Source organism: Mustela lutreola, chromosome 3 (assembly GCF_030435805.1).
Source record: "Mustela lutreola isolate mMusLut2 chromosome 3, mMusLut2.pri, whole genome shotgun sequence".
Taxonomy (NCBI): Eukaryota; Metazoa; Chordata; class Mammalia; order Carnivora; family Mustelidae; genus Mustela; species Mustela lutreola.
Window position 1 is genome coordinate 173,340,048 of NC_081292.1, and position 11,390 is coordinate 173,351,437.

The following is an 11,390-nucleotide window of genomic DNA, read 5'->3' on the forward strand; positions in this document are numbered from 1 at the left end:
TTCACATTTCCTTAATCTTTTGCTTACAAGAGGAATTGTTGGGTGAATGGATATGGTAGACCTTGGTTTTTCTTGCTTTGGGATTATTTTGTTTGTATTGTTTGTATTTGTTTGTTTGTATTATCTGTTGTATTGCCCCAGTTTTCTTTCACGAACAATCTACCCTCACTCTCAGTCCAAGTGGTTTCCCTTTTTTTTGGGGGGGGGAGTTATTAATTTATATTTTTAATTTAATTTAATTTTTTCAGTGTTCCAACATTTATTGTTTATGCGCCACACCCAGTGCTCATGCAATACGTGCCCTCCTTAATACCAAGCGGTTTTCCAGTCCAGTTCCAAGGGCAAGCACCTGACTCTAGCCAAGCAGATCAGAATATTGCATTTCATGTATCAACGGGATTAGCTCTGGAATGTGCCTGTGATTGAGGACAGACTATCAGAGTCAAGGAACTCATTAACTGACTTTTATTACAGCTGTTGGGAAAGAGACACTCTCTTCCTGCTGGACCTGTGGCCAGTAAGGTACAAACTTTGAGCTGCCAGGGCCGTTTTGCCATCACATGAGAAATGCTGAGAATCAAACCAGACAGAAGAAAGCAGGACTGAGGAATGGAACGAGAACAGATCCTGGTGAAATTGTTTGCCTGGATCCTGCTGCATCCAGTCTAGAGGGCTTTCCAGTCGGAGGACCTATGATTTTTATTTATTGTTTTTACTAAGCTGTTTGGACTTGGATTTGTTACTGGTAGCCTGAAGAGTCCAAACTGAGAAGAGGGTGTGACATTGTAAGTTCTTCCTAGAGTTTGCCGCATTGCCTTCTACATGAGATTGTGAGTTGGGGGCGTCTGGGTGGTTCAGTGAGTGAAGCCACTGCCTTCAGCTCAGGTCATGATCCCAGAGTCCTGGGATCGAGCCCCATGTTGGGCTCTGCGCTTGGCAGGGAGCCTGCCTCTCCCTCTGCACCTGCTCCCCATCCATCCCCCACTCCCTGCTCACCAGCTTTTGCTCTCTATCTCAAATAAATAAAATCTTAAAAAAAAACAACACAAAAAAACAAAACCCAAAGATTATGCTATGGACATCCTAGCAGGGTATGTGAGCACCTTTTACAAGCACTCTCTCCAAGACCAGCTGACATCAACAACAACAAAACAAAAATGAAAACAAAAACTATGCCATTTGTGTCTTTGATAGCATTGCAGAAGGCAGAATATTTTTTCAAATGTTTGTATTTTTTCTTTTCCTTTCTTTCATTTTTCTATTCATCAGGAAAGTAAACTCTAAATGAAAATTTCTGTCTCTCTCTAGTGGAGAGGCCCACATGATGTTTCCACTGTAATCCTCAGATTAAATTCAAGGAGCAAAATTAAAAGGACTAGCATCCACTTTGTTTTATGACTGTCTCCTATTGGGAAAAGGGAGTAAAATGATTTCTATTTAAAAAAGACTTGAGAGTCTCAAAAATGTATGAAATTTGCTGTAAATGAAATTAGTAGAGAAAATAAGAGACAGAAGTTATATAATTAAATGAGGCAATGTGTTGCCCTATCGATTACCTGGAAAAAGAAAATCCAAGTCTCTCCGAACTTACAAAGATTTAGTCTCTAAGTGAAGACAGATGAGCACTTGACTTTGGGATTGAGCATTATACTTTCACAGTAGGGACACGGGAGCTGGAGAGAGCCGACCTCAGAGCAGGAGGGGTTGGAGTGGAAAGTGGATCCCAGTTCCTTCTCAATGTGGGCTTCACGCATATTAGTTAACCTTGCAGAGCCTCAGCTGTCTCCTGAGTAAAATGGGCCAGGAACAGCGTCACTCTCCTAAGGTCGCAAGGATTAAACAAGGTAAGAGTTTGAACCATGCGGTCTCTTACAAGTGCTCAGCAAATCCTGCTGTTGTTCTTTTCAAATATTATTTGCATATATCATTTCTCTGCCTCTTGAGCTTTCATTTTAATGCCTGTTTTCAGAAATACTATGACAAATGTAATTACATCCTCTTGCCTTTTAACAATGGGAAGAGAGTCTGACTAAGCCTCTTGTTTCAAAGCAGTTGACAGTATTTCTCAATGAAGAGGAGAGTTCAGCGGTAAAGAAAAGAAGCTATTCATTTACCGGGGCAAATTCTACTTACAACTAAAAATAGCTAATGTAGGGGCACCTGGGTGGCTCAGTGGGTTAAGCCGCTGCCTTCGGCTCAGGTCATGATCTCAGGGTCCTGGGGTCGAGTCCCGCATCGGGCTCTCTGCTCAGCAGGGAGCCTGCTTCCCCTCTCTCTCTCTGTCTGCCTCTCCGTCTACTTGTGATTTCTCTCTATCAAATAAATAAAATCTTAAAAAAAAAATAGCTAATGTAGGTGGGTCGTCTGCCTGCGTCTCCATTTCTTTGCATTTATAAACATTAAATCACTAAAGATCGTGTCATCCTGTGCTGTCAGCAGTGACCGTGGTTAGTGGTTGGGGTTACCTGAGCGCCTGCCACACTCCTGGTTCTGTCCTGAGCTCAGTGGCTGCCTGGGAACCAAACCCAGGCCTGACTTCAGGGAGGAGAGCTTGAGCCACCAAATCACACGGCCACCAGCGTCAGTTGGCGATGAGGTCAGGGAATGCGGATTGTCCCGAGTCACCCTTGGCAGAGCCCCAAACTCGTCTGGTGACATTTGGTTCCAACACACACCTGTGAAGTTGACTTTTTTGTTCCTGTTTCATAGATAAAAGAAGACTGAGATTAGAAGACAATTTGTCCAGATCCCAAGTCAGTAAGTGGCATCGGACAGCCCAAGGAGAAAAAGCAGACTCTATGTATTTTGTGCTTTGTTTGTTTCTTTCTTTTTTTTTTTTTTTTAAGATTTATTTATTTATTTGGGGGGACAGAAAGAAAGGGAGAGAATCTCAAGCAGATTCCCCACTGAGCATAGAGCCCAAGGCGGAGCTCAATCTCAGGACCCTGAGATCAGGACGTGAGCCAAAATCAAGAGTCTGACACTTAACTGACTGCGGCACCCAGGGGCCCCTGTACTGTGTGCTTCCCGTGTGCCTGTGTGTGCAGGTGTATGCGTGCGTGTACAAGAGAACATAAAGGGAAACTAAATCAATTCACAGCCACAGAAGACAGAGCGGCAGCCCTTCCGCCCATCAGAGCCACTGAGGCTCTTCTGTTACTTGACTTTTAAAAAACCCTGAATCAAAACTCTGGGCATCATCTAAGTTTGAAAATGAACACTTCTTCCTACCAAACAGAAGCAGGAGGGATAGATTCATTAGGGATTTATCGAAAATTGCAGAAAGGAAATTAATGCTTGGAGCTGAAAGAGAGACAGCAGAGGGCCAGGCCACTGGCCCAGGTCCCCCATCTGTGTCCGGCTGGACCCAGAAGCCGTGGGCCTCAGGCCCTGTGGCCTCAGCTGCTCAACAGCCACTGCCCACTGCGGGCAAGGGAGAGGAGGCAGCGGCCTGTGACCCTTCTTGGGGGAAGGACACTGACCTCATGTTCTCAGGTGCTGAGGAGACAGAGAGGGGACAATGACACCAGAGAAATGGTTGGATCAGTTTCACTGCCTGTGGGAGCTGCTTAATATTTTAGAAGCACACTTAAATATTCCGAGGCATTTCTCTTCTCAGACTGCAGGTGACAAAATAGGCTGTGAATCACTCATAGCTTAAAAACTAAGAAGTTGGGGGCGCCTGGGTGGCTCAGTGGGTTAAAGCCTCTGCCTTCGGCTCAGGTCATGATCTCAGGGTCCTGGGATCGAGCCCCGCATCGGGCTCTCTGCTCAGCGGGAAGCCTGCTTCTACCTCTCTCTCTGCCTGCCTCTCTGCCTACTTGTGATCTTATCTGTCAAATGAATAAATAAAATCTTTAAAAAAAAAAAAAAAACTAAGAAGTTGTTCCATCAAAGGGTTTGGTGATCTTTCCAGGTTCCGGGTGCTGCTACTACTGATTGTCTGACTGGGTCTTATTCCCTTCCGGGGTGACATAGATTCTGAATGTATGCATAAGCGTTTCCACGTAGACTTTCATTTTATTCTGGTCTATCTGCTCTTTCCAAATATTTCTATGACCTATGGGATAGCAGGTGTCACAGCGTTGGCCCACCTTCATTGTCACATGGGTGCCGAGTGTGTGGAGAGGACATCTGTTGGAGCTCTGCCTGAATTCTGCCCGTTAGAGCTAGCAAAGTTCTTAGTGATCATTTGTTCTAGCTTTCTCGTATTTCAGATGAAGAAACAGGTCAAGAAAGGTCTGAGAACTTGATCATGTAGCTGGTCAGCAGCAGAGCTGAAGACAAGCCAAGACTCTGAGCTGGGCTTTCCTATACCTGGGTGCCTGGAAAGGTCAGGCTTGGGGGGCATGAAGACTAATCCCTACCTCTGTCATCCAACAGGAGATCTGTATCTCCATGTCCTCAACCAGGACCCTGCTCTGCACCCACTGACCCCCTCCTGCTTTTCAGTCCATTCTTTAAAAGCTCTAATTATTAAAAGAGTTTTCCCATTCTTTTTTTTTTTTTTTTTAAGATTTTATTCATCCATTTGACAGACAGAGATCACAAATAGGCAGAGAGGCAGGCAGAGAGAGAGGAAGGGAAGCAGGCTCTCAGCTGAGCAGAGAGCCCGATGCGGGGCTCGATCCCAGGACCCCAGGACCATGACCTGAGCCAAAGGCAGAGGCTTTAACCCACTAAGCCACCCAGGTGCCCCAAGTTTTCCCATTCTTACAATAACTTTTGTCAGAAAAGTATTTTGTATTTATTTTCCATAGCTGATTTTTTGAATCCAGTGACAAAAACATTTAATAGAATTCTTTGCTCTTTTATGTTTTTTATCATTGGGAAAAATAGATGGTTTATAGAAAATGAGTTTTTCTCTCTGTTCTGTCTCTCATTTTTTAAAAATTATTTTATTTATTTATTTTTTAAGATTTTATTTATTTATTTGGCAGACAGAGATCACAAGTAGGCAGAGAGGCAGGCAGAGAGAGGAAGGGAAGCAGGCTCCCCACTGAGCAGAGAGCCCGATGTGGGACTCGTGGGACCCTGGGATCATGACCTGAGCCGAAGGCAGAGGCTTTAACCCGCTGAGCCACCCAGGCGCCCCTGTCTCTCATTTTTAAAGAAAGATTTTATTTATTTATTTGAGAAAGAGTGAGAGAGCAAAGGGGTGGGAAGGGTACAGGAGAGGGAGCAGGAATCTCAGGCAGACTTCATGTGAGCAGAGAGCCTGACAGAGGGCTGGATCCCAGGACCCTAAGATCATGACCTGAGCTGAAACCAAGAGTTGGATCCTTAACCGACTGAGCCGCCTAGGTGCCTGCCATATTTTTCTTCTCAAGGCTTCACCGCACACACTTCCTTGTGTTCCCAGCGACTTTCCACCCTTTCTCTTGAACACAATGCAAAATGTTCCTCACTCTCTTCAAATACCTGACATCTCCTTTGTTCATGTGAGCTCTCCAAATGGTAGCTCATGCAATGAAAGAATAGTCCCGTGGGGTCTGGCTGACACAGTCCGTGTGAGGTGCTCTCATCCAACACTTGACCTTTGTCCACAGGGCTTAAGCTTGTTTTCCCCTTCGTGACCACCAGGTCATAGTGCGAGTTAATATTGAACATGGTGTCAATGTTAATGCTCAGTGTATTTCTTCCCAGCTTGGTGTTTCCTTCTGCCCATGCCTTTTTCTAGAATGGGTCCCTGGACATATTCAGAGTTTACATATTTAAAATAACTTTACAGATAGAAGTTTATATTCTCTGTGGCAGACAGTGTATTCTCATGGAAGTCAAGAACTTGAACACCAGAGGCCGATATGTGGGCTCAAAGCCTCACAAAGCTGATTAGCAGCTGTAAACATGAGCAAGTTACTTAATCTCACCTTTCCTCACCTGCACTAATAAGGCACACTTCCCCATTAAATGATGTTATTCAAAAAGGCGATTTAGGAAGGAGCGAACAGTAAACCAACCAGGTGTTCTGTAAAACTTTTGATAAGGCTTCTCCTGACATCCTTGTAGATAAGAGGGGAAAATAAAATTTCTGTCAACTCTGTGTCTCTTGTGATTGGGATATTTTGGCAGTTACGAATCCTTCTAAATATCTAAATATACTGGGCGCCTGGGTGGCTAAGTGTTTTAAAGCCTCTGCTTTCGGCTCAGGTCACGGTCCCAGGGTCCTGAGACCCTGTCTGCTCAGCAGGGAGCCTGCTTCCCCCTCTCTCTCTGCCTGCCTCTCTGTCTACTTGTGATCTCTCTCTCTGTCAAATAAATAAATAAAATCTTTTAAAAAAACTAAATATACTAAATATATATATTTGTATATGTTTTTATAAATATATTTAATATTTATAAAATTATATGTAAATTATATATATAAATATATAAATATATTTATATAGTAAATACATGTATTTACATGTATATATGTATATACATTTATACATGTATATACATGTATAAATATATGTATTTACTATATATAGTAAATATATTAAATATATTTATATGAATATAAACTAAATATATCTAAATATACTAAAGGGATTTAGTACGGTATCTAGTTTATAGTATATCTTCAGCGTATGTTAGCCCATATTATTTTTAGTTCATTATTGTATTATGCATTTATCCCCAATTTGTTGCTGTATTTCTCCCTTGACCCTCTCTTCTCTCTCCTTTCCTTCCCTCTCCAAGCTCGTCACCATAACCCTATCTTCTCCATAAATCCCTAGAATACTGTTTGAAGTCTGCCATGTTTTCGTTAATACCAATATTTTCTCCCTTTTCATGCAGGTACAGCTGAGTTTGGGTCCCAACATGACTTTGCATTTTATGTATTGATGTGAATCCATTCCAGAAAGGTATGAATCCAACAAAGTATTAAAAAAATTATATACCACAAGCAAGTGGGAATTTTTCTAGATATGCAAGGCCAGTTGAACATTCAAAAATCAATTAATTAGTGTCATGTTATATTAATAATTAATATAATAATGTTAATATATAACATGTATAACATGTAACATATATATCATGTATATATGTATATATAAATATATAAATATATGAATATATAAATATATATAAATATGATATATTATATAAATATAAAAATATATATGTTATAATATATCATATATATTTATATATAAAATAAGTAAATAATAAATAAATAATAAATGAATTATATATCATATATAAATATATGTGATATATTTATATATTAAAAATAAATAAATACTAGATAAATAATAAATAAATTAATATATTATATAATATTTATAATATAATATATATTATAATAATCCATCATAGCAATAAGCCAAAGAAGAAGTACCATATGATACTAGTTAATGCAGAAAAAGCATTTGATGGAGAAAGGGGAACCCTCCTACACTGTTGGTGGGAATGCAAGCTGGTGCAACCACTCTGGAAAATAGCATGGAGTTTCCTCAAAAAGTTGAAAATAGAGTTACCTTACAACCCAGTAATTGCACTCCCCTAAAGATACAAACATAGTGATCTGAAGGGGCACGTGCACCCGAATGTCTATAGCAGCAATGTCCACAATAGCCAAACTATGGAAAGAACCTAGATGTCCATCAATAGATGAATGGATAAAGAAGATGTGGTATATATACACAATGGAATATTATGCAGCCATCAACAGAAATGAAATCTTGCCATTTGTGATGATGTGGATGGAACTAGAGGGTATTATGCTTAGCGAAATAAGTCAATAGAAGAAAGACGACTATCATATGATCTCCCTGATATGAGGAAGTGGAGATGCAATGTGGGGGGTTTGGGGGGTAGGAAAAGAATAAATGAAACAAGATGGGATTGGGAGGGAGACAAACCATAAAAGACTCTTAATCTCACAAAACAAACTGAGGGTTGCTGGGGGGAGGGGAGGAGGGAGAGCAGGGTGGGATTATGGACATTGGGGAGGGTATGTGCTATGGTGAGTGCTGTGAAGTGTGTAAACCTGGCGATTCACAGACCTGTACTCCAGAGGCTAATAATACATTATATGTTTATAAAAAAATAAAAAATTGAAAAAAAAGAAAAAGCATTTGATAAAATCCTACACCCTTTATGATACAAATTATCAAAAAACTAAGCATGGGGTAGAATTTCCTGAACTTGATAAAGAACACCTATAAAATATGTACAGCTGGGGCACCTGGGTGGCTCAGTGGGTTAAGCCTCTGCCTTCGGTTTGGGTCATCATGATATCAGGGTCCTGGAATCAAGCTCCACATCAAGCTCTCTGCTCAGCAGGGAGGGAGCCTGCTTCTCCCTCTCTTTCTGCCTGCCTCTCTGTCTACTTGTGATCATTTCTGTCAAATAAATAAATAAAATCTTAAAAAAAAATGTACAGCTAACATACTTAATGGTGAGAGGCAGGATGCTTTTCCCCCTAAGATCCTCTCTTATCACTTCTATTCAACATAATACTGGAAGTTTGGGGCAGGGCAATAAGACAAGAAAAAATCATAAAAGATACATTGATTAGAAAAGGAAGAAATAAAAGCACTCTTCATTGTGTTTTGCTCATTTAGTAATGTCAGCCTGGTCTACATTTTTTTTTTAAGGTTTTATTTATTTATTTTAGAGAGAGAGGTTGGGGGCTGCGGGGGGGGAGAGCAGAGAGGGAGGGACAAGCAGACTCTGCACTGAGCGCTGAGCCCAGTGTAGGGCTCGATTCCATGACCCTGAGATTATGACTTTAGCTGAAATCAAGAGCTGGACATGTAACCAACTAAATGCAGCCAGGCTTCCCCGGTCTACATTTTAATTCTTATTTGATATCACCCTAATTGGAAGATTCTGGTCAACTTCATTCTTCATTCTTGATTATGAGAATTTTTCCCCCCTTGTTGGAGAATGTGTTTTTATGACTAAGGCTCTATGGACAGAGTTAAGTCTCAGGTACTTAGGAGGCTGATGGGGTAAGAGAATTGCAGGTTTTGAGGTGAGTCAGCCCTGAGTTTCTATCCCAGCCTGCTTCATCCTGTTAACACCACCTTCTGAGCCTCCGCTTCCTTGGTCAGAAAATGAGAGTGAAGATATCTGTCTCGTAGTTTTGTGTAATGATTAAATGTGATAAAATAATATAAATCATGTTTATTAAAAGCACATCAAGGACACATGATTACTATAGAGATGGGACCTCACGGAACAAACCCCAATGGGAGACAGGATTTGGGGAAGTATGAGGAAGGACAATGAGACAAGTAATGTTAGTCTTGCTGGATGAGTAACAGAGCAGTGGTAATGCTGGTCACCACTGCTGCAGAAAGTGTTCTAGAGTGTGCCTGAGTGACCAGTGGGTGAGGTAGTCCTCAGCATATCAATGAGGCAGACAAATACTTGTGTACCCTTGGCTTAGAGAGATTTGGGGTTCTGCTCCCAGAGGCAAAGTGTGGAGAATGAACTATTTGAGCCTGGCCCTCCTCGGTGTGCAGAGCTAGAGAAATTTCTAGCCACCTGCCTCTCCCTTCTTCTCATCCAGAGTCCCTCTTATCTGCAACATGTGTTCCTTGGATTCTCTGCCAACTTTTGCTGTTCCCCCTGCAGAACCAGAGTTTTCCCTGTCAAGGGTCTCCTGTCTCCTGTCTTCGCCGATTCAGCCATTTGCTCGACAGTCTTAAAGAGGATGAGAAGCATCTCTCACAACGGCCAAAGGGGAAAGTGGCTGAGGACTGGAGTGGGGAGAAGACAGGCAGAGCAATCTGAGGTGTGACCCTTGTAGAGCTATATCAAAGCATGGGCTCTACACTTGACCTCTGGAAACACGAAACGAACCGTTGAGGTCTTTATCTCACATTACCTGTCTGCCCCATCACTTGTCCAAGTGGTTTCACAACAATGATACTCTGCGGAAACTTAACACCCTACAGTCTGGGCTCAGAGATAAGCTATCAATGCCCTGACACATTGCCTATGAAGATGGTTGTCTCTCATGGGCTCGCTTTCTCAGAGATAACACACAGAAACTATTATTTCCATTCTAAGCTTTACTATTGCCTTCCTTCTGCTGGCTTTGCATTTAGACTGCTCTTTTTTTTTTTTTCCTAGTTTCCTGACAGGGAAGGTTAGATTGTTTATATGAGATCTTTCTTCTCTATTTAAATTGGTGTTATAGCTACACATTTTCCTCTAACCACTGCTTTTCCCCTATCCTGTAGCTTTCATTACAGGGTAGGGTACAGATAAAGCATGCTGATAAATTCTCTTGCTTGAGAACTGATCAGGAGTTCTGCTGAAGCCAGGAGTTGAGTTTTTAACCCCACAGAGTATTTGCACGGGTGATCTCAGGATCCCTTTCAGTTGCCCGTAATTGCAGGAGGATTAATTTATCAACTTACTTTTTTTGTTTGTTTTTAAGATTGACTTAGCGTCACCTGGGTGGCTCAATGAGTTAAAGCCTCTGCCTTTGGCTCAGGTCATGATCCAGGGTCCTGGGATTGAGCCCCGAGTCGGGCTCTTTGCTCGGCGGGGAGCCTGCTTCCTCCTCTCTCTCTGCCTGCCTCTCTGTCTACTTGTAATCTCTGTCTGTCAAATAAATAAATAAAATCTTAAAAAAAAAAAAAGATTGACTTCTTTATTTTCAGAGAGAGAGAAGGAGTGCGGGGGGGAGGGGCAGAGGAAGCGGGAGAAGCAAATTCTGTGCTGAGCACCAAGCCCTGTGATCCTGAGATCATGAACTGAGCTGAAACCAAGAGTTGGACACTTACCCCACTGAGACACCCAGGCATCCCTATCAGCTTATCACTAAGGCTGGGTTTTATCACTAAGACTGGGCAAAAGAGTGGTATAAGCAAGTTTCCTGCCATGCCTTACCCCTTCTTCCTTAAAGCTCTAGACCTGCATTGATTGTGTACTTCCTGACCTGCCCCTGCCTCCAAACGTACTCTTAAATTCCCATTCACAGCCAGAGGCAGATTGCTGATAACAGCTTACAACTCTCCCCAGGAGTGTTTTGAAATGGCCAAAGGTTTCCAAAGGTAGCAGCTGTGATTCAAGAGGACCAGTGATAAGGTACTGCGTGGGTTGATCCTTACTGTGCTAGCATGGTTGCCTACGGTGTGGTGAGGGGAGGACTATGAGGCTCTGTGGAGGTCAGGGAGAGAAGAGGTTTCTGATTGATTAGTGATGTCTGCTGTGGGTCAGCAGGCGATATCCTGGTAAACACGACATGTAGCCAAACCTGGTATACAGGGAAGACATTGCTCTGAGTTCATCTAAACCGGGTTTGACTCTGAGCTTGGCCACTGACTCATGGACTGAGTTGAGTTATCAGGAGAATTAAATGAGAATGTGTGAATTCAGTAAGATGTGTGTGGAGTTCAGTGGAGTGTGTTATTAGAAAGCTGTTCTACTTCCGGAGGCTG

General features: G+C 42.1%; 1 long non-coding RNA gene across 1 annotated transcript; it reads left to right on the top strand.

Moving 5' to 3' along the window:
* Positions 1-516: 516 nt before the first annotated feature.
* Positions 517-10,577, top strand: LOC131827360 (uncharacterized). Its single transcript, XR_009351994.1, has 5 exons — positions 517-785; positions 1,660-1,844; positions 2,710-2,757; positions 6,784-6,851; positions 9,574-10,577. It is a non-coding gene; the product is annotated as an uncharacterized LOC131827360 (long non-coding RNA).
* Positions 10,578-11,390: the final 813 nt, after the last annotated feature.